Consider the following 10,237-nt stretch of genomic DNA (forward strand, 5'->3'; position numbering starts at 1 on the left):
GTGAATTATCGGGGGAATTTATGAGGGGACAAGAGCTGAAAAATTCCAACCAATTCCGGGAATCGAAACCTGATCTCCCTCTTGGTTGTCTGACGCCCTACCGACCAGACACCCGCAGCTCCTTGGATGAGTTCCATACTTTGATTATTTCAATTTTTTTTAAATATATTTCTTGTTTTTATGGATTTTCTTCACACTTAAAATGACACCCCTCGTTGACTAGACAATTATTTCGTAACAAAGAAACAAAAAACTGCTCCTAGAATGTCAAAATCTAATAACTCAACTAATTAATAAATTATAAGTATTATTAATTATTATTATTATTATTTAATTAAAGTATAATAAAACAATGGTAATGTAAATTTGGAGAAAGTTTTAGAAATAATCTCCCCCTTGATGAAATCCTGCGTACGCTACTGCATGTAATAGTTTGTAACTGTGAACAGGGCAGTATATTCGCTAATGATCCATCATTAGTTTGTTACTGTGGTTGTACGTGTTTTAGCCGTAATGTAGCAACGTGAACCTTGTTGGTTCCCTTCCCCCTTCCTCTGCTGATCTTCTGGCTGGTAGGCTATGATGTTCGGTCTATTGGACGCGTTTCTCGATTTGTGATTGGTAGTTTGTCAATTTTCACAAAATTTGTGTGTTCCTTGCAACCCTGCCGTGCGCTGTTTCGCCGCAGGAAATGACGTCACAGATACGTTCAAATTTTGTGTTCGGATGCCAGCATCCAGGCGGCAAAACTGTGTTTACTGAACAGCTGAAGCGTCGAATCGACGCACCAACGAGAAAAATGTTACTGAGAAAAGTTGTTCGTTTTGATGTCCTCTATACGAATCTGTAGTCCGTGGGCACTATTAAAATGACACCCTGTATAACGCCCCAATCCTACCACTGACTGACTCACTGACATAAATGTTCTCCATGAAGGAAGCCCAGAGGCGAAAAATGCCCGATTACGACCCTCCCCCCCCATGAAATCGTCCTAAAAGGCCGCGAAAATTAAAAAATCGCTCAATTAGCCCTTCTTTAAGGGTGAAAATGCCCTTTTTTCACGTCCTTAGCAATCGTTGCCACAGACATTTTTTGCAGCATACATTGTTTCCTTCAATTCCTAATTGTCGAGATACATTATATTTCTCACAGATCTACAAAACACAGATGAATCAACTCCTGGCTTTGAAAAGGTGGCTCAAACAAGGGTGACATCTACATAATAAGGAGTTTCAGCCCAGATACATTACATATATATTGGTAAACTATTATCTACATCGTGGTTGTTTTAACTAAATGTTTAAAGGTATAATAACAAACAATTATTTAGAGTTTGCAGTGCTTGTTGTTCACCATGGAAACAGAGGCTTCTAGGGAACTTAAAGAAAGTTTATTTTCAAACCAAAAAACTACTGTAAGTGAATTGTATTCGTATTTCAAAATACGAGCGTCAGAATTTATTACAGACGCAAGGTAGGAATGACGGAAAACAGTTATCCAATTACGTTCAAAAATGTAAAAATGACAAAAGACGTAAATATTTGAATCAAAAACGTCCAACTAATTATCTTGAAACGGTTATTACTTATTCAGTTTAAGAAATTAGACAATACTTTTTTGAATATTTGTACCTTATTAGAGCACATACACACATAAAGTAACTTTCGAAACTTTTCAAATTAGCGAACTTATACACTTGTCCCCCTCATCCAATACAACATGCAGATATTTTACCCCACCTATAATATTATTATTATTATTATTATTATATGATTCGTGGTGGATTGCATATTGAAATCAGTAAATAATTGATTGATTGATTTGATACGTTCTATGGTACATTTACTTCACGCGTCGTATTATTTTACTATTAATATTAACTTAATAATACTCAGCGGTGAACGATGAGACTCGGTGAAGTACACAGACTCCTCTCAGGTACAGGGATAGTGTTAGGCAAAGACAATATTCACAGCACAGAGAAATAAAACCACATTACTGCAGTATGTATCAACTGAAAGGTTTTATTCTTTATTTCTTGCAATTATAATGCAACTATACTTGAGACAAAGGCGAGGATTTCGCTTTGTCGATGAATTGACTCAACTAAAACGCATAAACTCCATGCGTGGCTATCGGCAAGCCTATGATTACATAGACCTAGCTTGCGCCCCGAACTACCACACCAAGAGATATGCAATGATAACTGAGCCAATATTTGCTCTTTAGCCTTTTATTTTCAAATTAACCCTTAGGCTAGCTTTATTATTTAACGTAGAATGGTTGCAGTATTGTGCATAGCATCAATGCATGGCTATCGGCGTACCTATGTTCACATAGGCCTAGCTTGCGCCCCGAACTACCATACCAGGATGTATGCACAACACCGAGGAGTTCTTTTTTTAGTTTAAAAGCTTCGACGATCCGTGGCGAAAGTGTGATGATTCTTACGCGATATCCTCGCTTTTATACTATTTTCGAGAACACAGATTAAAGTACAGATGAATCATTCACTATCTACAAAAAGATACTATCAACAAAACTGACATCTATACATCTTTAGAAATACAAATTCGTATAGTGCACTCTTGCAAACATGAAGATACATTAAACTACTCATAACAGAGCATAAAATACAATAAACATTAAACAAAAGATATATATTACAAACAAGGTGCAATATTACATAGAATAACAAGGAAATTACGCTTTCTCTCACAAAATAAATATATTAGTGACATATTTTCCACTGGTGACGTCACATAAAAATATGAATCATATCATCTGCCCCTTCCTTTCGGAAACTAAGTTTCAGGAAGGAAGTTATCTACCTGGAGGAAACTTAGTTTTAAAGTACAAACTCTTTCCTTTTATCCTCCGAAAAACGCACCAGTTTTAGGTTATCCAAGTTAACCTTACCATATAATTCTTTAGTCCTTGGAATTAGCAATGTCACAACATTATTTTCCACTTTGTCCACTAGATAAGGTCCTATCCACAACATAAATAACTTTTGAATGGTCCTATCTAGTGAGGAGCTTAAGGAATGGTTTTTAACCATCACGAAGTCTCCAACTGTCACTGTCTTGGCGTTTCCCTTCTGTTTTAAATTCTTCGACAGCTTCTTCTTCTCCCTGACTTGGGCTAAGAATAATTTGGACTTCCAATCCGGTTGGGCTTCTTCTCGTTCGGGCCAATTGAAATGGGTTAGGATCTCTCTGGGTATGGGATGGTTGAAGAATAGTTCAGCAGGTGAATATCCAGTAGTCTCAGAAATGGAATAATTAATTAACCAAACATCTTTTGATATGTATCGAGACCAAGTCTGATGTTCTCGATAACAAAATAAACGAAGTAATCTGACTATCTCTTGATTTGCTCGTTCTACCATGTTCCCCTTTGGATTGTAAGCTGTTGTGCAAACGTGATGGATACCAAGCTTTTTGGTAAATTCGTGCCACTGCTTAGAGGTAAACTGAGTTCCTCTGTCGCTCAGGGTAAACGTAACGTTTGGATAGTGAGCAAAATATCCTCTCTGAAGCGTGTTTATAATTTCTGTGGTGCTGGCAGTCCGTAAAGCATATGCGGAGACAAAACGTGTACCCACATCAATAAGGCTCAAGATGTACTGGTATCCATTAGACCGAGGAAGCTTCCCAATCAAGTCCAGAGAAAGCATCTCATGAGGTTGCTTGGGACTGATATGAAGGGTCTCTTTGAGTATCCCCAATTTGTCTGGTTTACTCTGGGCACAAATTTCACAATCTCGGATGTACTGTATCACGTCATCCTTCATGCCTTTCCAGAAGTATCGTACTGCAAGTCGCTTCAATGTCTTGGATACTCCAAAATGTCCAGCTTCATCATGAATTACTTTCAAGAGAGGTTGCTTCATTACCACCGGAACACACAATTTCCAAAGGGACTGATTGTCTGATCCTCTCTTAAATAAAATTCCTTCTTGAATGCGATAGGAACGATGCAATCTGAGGTTAGGTTCCTGAGAATTTAGAGATTGGAGTAAATTTTTGCAGAATTCATCTTCAGATTGTGCCTCTCTCCACTTGTCGACGTCATCTATTTCTCCTCTTTCGGCCCACAGGTAGTTTATTCTGAATGTCTGCTGGCTATTTTCAGGATGAATCTGGGGTATATCATTAGCAGGATATCGAGATAAAATATCCGCCAGATCGTTTTGGCGACCAGAGACGTATACTATTTTATACTGGTACTGTTGGAGTTTTAAAGACCAGCGAGTCAACCGACTGTTCCAGTTACGGGCGTCTTGTAACCATACCAACCCTTTATGATCACTGTAGATAGTGAAGGGCCTACCTTTCAAATAAACAGCATACTTCTCAACTCCAAAGATTATGGCCAAACATTCTAACTCATGGATGGAGTAATGGCGTTCGTTCTCCTTGAGTTTTCGGCTTGCATACTGAATGACCTTTCTCTCTTCACCATCCATTTGGAAAAGAATACTACTCAATCCTTTCCCAGAAGCATCGCATTGGATACAGAATTCCTGTTCAAAATCGGGCTGTGCTAATTCAGCATCTCTTACAAGTTCATTCTTCAGTAGCTGGAAACTTTGTTCTTCCTCGTCTCCCCAAATCCAACGTTGATTTTTACCTAACAGCTTGGTGAGCGGTTCAGATTTAGCTGCAAAATCTTCAATGAACTTCCGCCTCCAGTTGGCGAGGCCAAGAAATTTCCGAACATCCTTTCTAGTTTTAGGTTTAGGAAATAGCTTAACGGCTGAATTTTTGTCTGGTTGGATTTTGATAGCATCTCCAGAAACAATGTGACCCAAGTAGGTAATTTCCTTTTTGACAAATTCACACTTTCGCAGCTTCACAGTCATCCCCACTTCTTGGAGTCGCTGCAACACTTCGTCCAGATGTTCGAGATGCTTGGAGAGTTCTTTGTCGAAAATCAGCAAGTCATCCATATATTGAGTTAGATACTCTTCGGTTTCAGGACCAAATACAGCATGCATGGCAGCTATGAAAATTGACACAGCACTAGAGATACCAAAAGGCATTCGAGCAAACATCCACTGACGTCCTTTATAGGAGAAGGCAGTACATGGTTGGCAGTCAGTTTTTACAGGGATCTGTAAATATCCAGAAGCCAGATCCAGATTTGTAAAATATCGAGCACCTTTAAATTTTTGTAAGGCATCCGAAATGGGCTCAACTGAATTCCGTGGAACACGTACAATTTTATTCAAATTTCTGAAGTCAATGCATGGGCGTACTGTACCGTCAGGCTTGTCGACTACAATTAAAGGGTTCAAGTAAGGGGAATTACAGGGCATTATAACACCCCATTGTCTCCACTTTTCTAATTCTTCCTCCAGGAGTTTCCTTTTTGCTATAGGTATGGGATATGGAGATCGATACACAGGTTCTGTGGTGGTGAGTTCAATTTCACACTGGAAGTTTTTAATAGTACCTGGTCTCTCGGAAAATACATCTCTATGCTTCAATAAGACTTCTTTCAATTGGCTTCTACCCCTTTCGCATAAAATCTCATTCGCATTGACCTTCTGCAGAATGTCGTCAGGACTAGCCGTCCACTGATCGACATGGGAATCTTCACGGACATTTCTTACATACGTCCCTTTCGAAGATCCATTATTCACGAGGTCCTGCTCTACCGGAACTCCGTCTACGGTGAGGGATAACTTCTCGCGCTGTAGGTCAATTCCTGCTTCATATTTCCTGAGGAATGGGTAGCCCAAAATAAAGTCAGCTTCGAGACCCTTCAAGACAAACATGTCCTCCAATAAATTTCTTCCAGCAATCTCCAGATATACTTGTCTACATCCTACAACTCTAGTTTTGTTTCTCCCAGTGAAATCAGTCAGCCTAACATCTGGACATGTTTGTAACTGCAATGACGGCAGCTTCTCTTTAATCTTCTTCCAAATGGCGTAGCTCATGAGATTACATTCGCTGCCAGTGTCCAGAACACAAATAAAATCGACGCCTGTTACAGTTGCCTTAATTAACGGAGCCCTGGGTAAATTTTCCTTTCTAACTGCCTGTTGTAGTGCTCTATCTAAACTTTGTTCTCCTTCATTGAGAGTCAGCACAACAAAAAGATGATTATCTTCACTATTTATAACGCTGTCATCGGTTCCCAGAGAAGTCCAAGATTTTAGCCCAACCGTGATCGGGAACGAAGAATTCACGTTGGGCGACTGGCTAAATCCGACTGCATACCACTCGGATTAGCACTAGTCGATGGTGCCCAACAAAAGTCTCTTGTTATGTCGACGCTTTGACGTTGCTCGTTCGTCAAACGTGAAGCAGAAGGTTCAAACGGAGGCGCCGTCGCTCTGAAGTTACTGGGTTCAGAGGCGTTACGTGAAGAGTCACGGGAATGGTCTTCTGGATCAGATCTGGAACGACGCGGCCCACGTGCGTAGTTGTTCCTGCCATCCCTTCTAGGAGGATTACGTCGTCTGTTGTAATTGGAATATCCATTCCTCTGGTTCGGCATAACTTGTCTGACTCTGGGTTGTTGGTTTCCAATTCTATTTTGTCTGGGAGCATTTCCCTGGCCTGCACCTTCCCTATTCCACACAGGCTTCCAACTGTCCTGCTCTTCAAGCACCTCGAATCTTTTCAAAAAATCAGCAAGCTGTCGTACAGTTCGAGGAGAGTTAGCCAAACTCAGGCTGCGGGCTCTATATGGAAGCTGAGAGATAATTAAATTCACTATCTCTGGTTCTACATAACGGGCAGACAGATTGCGGTAGGCTGAGTAAATGGACCATGCGTATTCTTCCATACTCATACCAAACTGCTTTGAATATCGACGAGATCTCACTGCCGTCAGCTGCCTCTCTTTGGCCTCTTCAGAAGCATATTGTTTGCGAAAACGGCGGCAGAAATCGGAATAGGACCTGAACTCCAACTGATTTGCTCGAAACCAATGCTCAGCCTGGCCTTTGAATAACCGAGGAATAATTTCCAATCGGTATTCGTATGGAACTTGCATTAAATCAAAGTTGATATTGAGTTCTTTTAAATACTGTTCAGCATTCTGGGCTTCCAGGTCTCCCTTGAACTTGGACAAGGAATTAAGGTCTGCCATCCTTGGTGTTCCTGTCGTCGTTGATTGCTGAGTTCGCGGTGGTGACTCATCTGACCCGCTTCTCACATTTCCATGCCTTCGTGTTCGCTTCCTGATATTCGCGTGATACTGAGAGTCCGAGCTGGTGCTGGAAGAGGAGGAACTGCGATCTTTCTTCCTTGCTAGACGTTTCCTCTTTGCCCCTTCTTCATAACGACGATGCCGTGCCCTGGGAGATTCACGCTCTCTGTAACCTTTATCATCGCCCGAAAGACTAAAGGTAGGTGGAACTGCAGAGACCACTTCATTAGCTCTTGAATCAGCAGTAACTCGTGGGTGACATACTTGTTTGTCTTTTCTAGCTCTCTCTCCACCTGTTCTGTTCATCGCTTCATTTAGTTCAATGTTAATGGTTGGCAACACTGCACTCTCAACAACTGCAGACGGGTGACCAGCTGTTCGAGATCCAGTTTCTGTTTCCGTTTGCCGGGAAACGTGCATAGTCTCTAATTGATTCGTAAGTTGTTCTACCTGAGTCTTTATTTCCTCAACATCCTTGCTTCTTTGAGACACAACGACGGAAATCTGACTAATATTTTCTTGGACCTCAGCCCGGAACTGTATTTTGTCAGTCTCGGCCTCGGCCAACATCTGTTCTATTGTCAGCTGTTTTTCAATAATCCTATTGCACTCTCCAGTGAATCTCGAGTTAATATCCTCCACATCTGTGCGAACATTTTCTGTGGCTTTATTTACATCGGCTGCCAAGCTACGACGGAAGTCATCAAAGTCTATCTCTCTAGCCTGCCGGATTTCTTCAGAGAATCGCGCTCTTGTTTCCTCGTTCTCAGACTTCAGTTGTTGAATCTCACAGGCCATCTCGCCTATTTCAGCTCTTAATACTTTTATAGATTCATCGTGCTGCTTGCCGATATCATCCTTTAGCAACGCACATTGTCTGAGGATATCTTCCTTTAATATGTCAGATTGTCTACAGATATCAGCCTTCAGTGCTTCAGACTGTTTGCAGATATCAGCCTTCAAGTTATTAATGGAATCAGCCTGCTGTTTAATGTCAGCCTGCAATGTTTCAGACTGCTTGCTAATATCAGCCTTCAAGTTATTAATGGAATCAGCCTGCTGTTTAATGTCAGCCTGCAATGTTTCAGACTGTTTGCTAATATCAGCCTGTAATGTTTCCATACTTTCAACTTGCTGCTTGCTAATTCCTTCAATCATGGCTTTTAAAGCTTCAAACATATTTAATGGATCAGATGTAATATTTGTAGACAATGATTCACATTCTTTACAAACGAAATCGGTAACTTCGTGGCTTTCAGATCGAACATCTAAGCCACAACATTCATAATGTAGAAACTTTGTACATTTCTTGCACACAAATGTGGTTTTATCTTTATCAATGTTCCGACAACAATCGGGAACATTAAGCTCTGAACTTGAAGCAAGACTTTTATTTGCGCTACGCAAATGTTTTCTTTCCATTTCAAACGAAGTAGTTCTGTGCTTTTCAACAAATATAAAAGTTTAGTGCTCTTGCACAATGAATCTCAACTTTAAACAATTGTCTTGCCCTTGTACACTACAAAATCGAGCCAACACGTTGAGCTGCCACTTGATACGTTCTATGGTACATTTACTTCACGCGTCGTATTATTTTACTATTAATATTAACTTAATAATACTCAGCGGTGAACGATGAGACTCGGTGAAGTACACAGACTCCTCTCAGGTACAGGGATAGTGTTAGGCAAAGACAATATTCACAGCACAGAGAAATAAAACCACATTACTGCAGTATGTATCAACTGAAAGGTTTTATTCTTTATTTCTTGCAATTATAATGCAACTATACTTGAGACAAAGGCGAGGATTTCGCTTTGTCGATGAATTGACTCAACTAAAACGCATAAACTCCATGCGTGGCTATCGGCAAGCCTATGATTACATAGACCTAGCTTGCGCCCCGAACTACCACACCAAGAGATATGCAATGATAACTGAGCCAATATTTGCTCTTTAGCCTTTTATTTTCAAATTAACCCTTAGGCTAGCTTTATTATTTAACGTAGAATGGTTGCAGTATTGTGCATAGCATCAATGCATGGCTATCGGCGTACCTATGTTCACATAGGCCTAGCTTGCGCCCCGAACTACCATACCAGGATGTATGCACAACACCGAGGAGTTCTTTTTTTAGTTTAAAAGCTTCGACGATCCGTGGCGAAAGTGTGATGATTCTTACGCGATATCCTCGCTTTTATACTATTTTCGAGAACACAGATTAAAGTACAGATGAATCATTCACTATCTACAAAAAGATACTATCAACAAAACTGACATCTATACATCTTTAGAAATACAAATTCGTATAGTGCACTCTTGCAAACATGAAGATACATTAAACTACTCATAACAGAGCATAAAATACAATAAACATTAAACAAAAGATATATATTACAAACAAGGTGCAATATTACATAGAATAACAAGGAAATTACGCTTTCTCTCACAAAATAAATATATTAGTGACATATTTTCCACTGGTGACGTCACATAAAAATATGAATCATATCAGATTTTTAAATCCATTTTATGCACAAAAAGGCTAATCGTGAAAGGACCTACAGTTTAAAGTGGGACCCGAACCACTGTGCCTCCACGGGGTATCGAACCCGGAATCCCTAATTACAAGGCATCGGGGGAGGCTCAATAAACAGATTAAAAAGATAAGTACGGACATATTGCTGATGTGGGATTATCGTGATACAAGGAAGGGGAAGGTTAATAAGATTTTTAATGAACTTAAAAAGCACAAGTGTTCGAGTACACCTAATGTATTTCAAAGGTTGGTGCCCCTGATTCGAGGATCTAACATCCGATTTTGACAAAGGTGAAGATGATGAAGAAACTCATCCTAGGCGTTCTGATTTATGACTGCAGAAGCGCAAAATTGTAGGTTTTATTTATTTACAAGACCCAGAGTTGAGGGGGAAAAAATTGTCTTTTGTCTCCCTAGTTGAGGTTGGAGAACAGACTCCTGCCAGAATTTCAAAATCTGTGATGGCGGCGGAGGAAAATATCTACCAGGAAGAGGGAAATTTTCAAAAGATATTATGCAATCAAAAGG

General features: G+C 40.1%; 1 protein-coding gene across 1 annotated transcript in view; it reads right to left on the reverse strand.

Moving 5' to 3' along the window:
• The window catches only part of trh (PAS domain-containing protein trachealess), a 736,895-nt gene that overhangs the window by 679,266 nt on the left and 47,392 nt on the right, over positions 1–10,237 (reverse strand). The window lies entirely within an intron of this gene.

This window comes from Lepisma saccharinum, chromosome 7 (assembly GCF_977018435.1).
Source record: "Lepisma saccharinum chromosome 7, izLepSacc3.1, whole genome shotgun sequence".
In the NCBI taxonomy this organism is placed as follows: Eukaryota; Metazoa; Arthropoda; class Insecta; order Zygentoma; family Lepismatidae; genus Lepisma; species Lepisma saccharinum.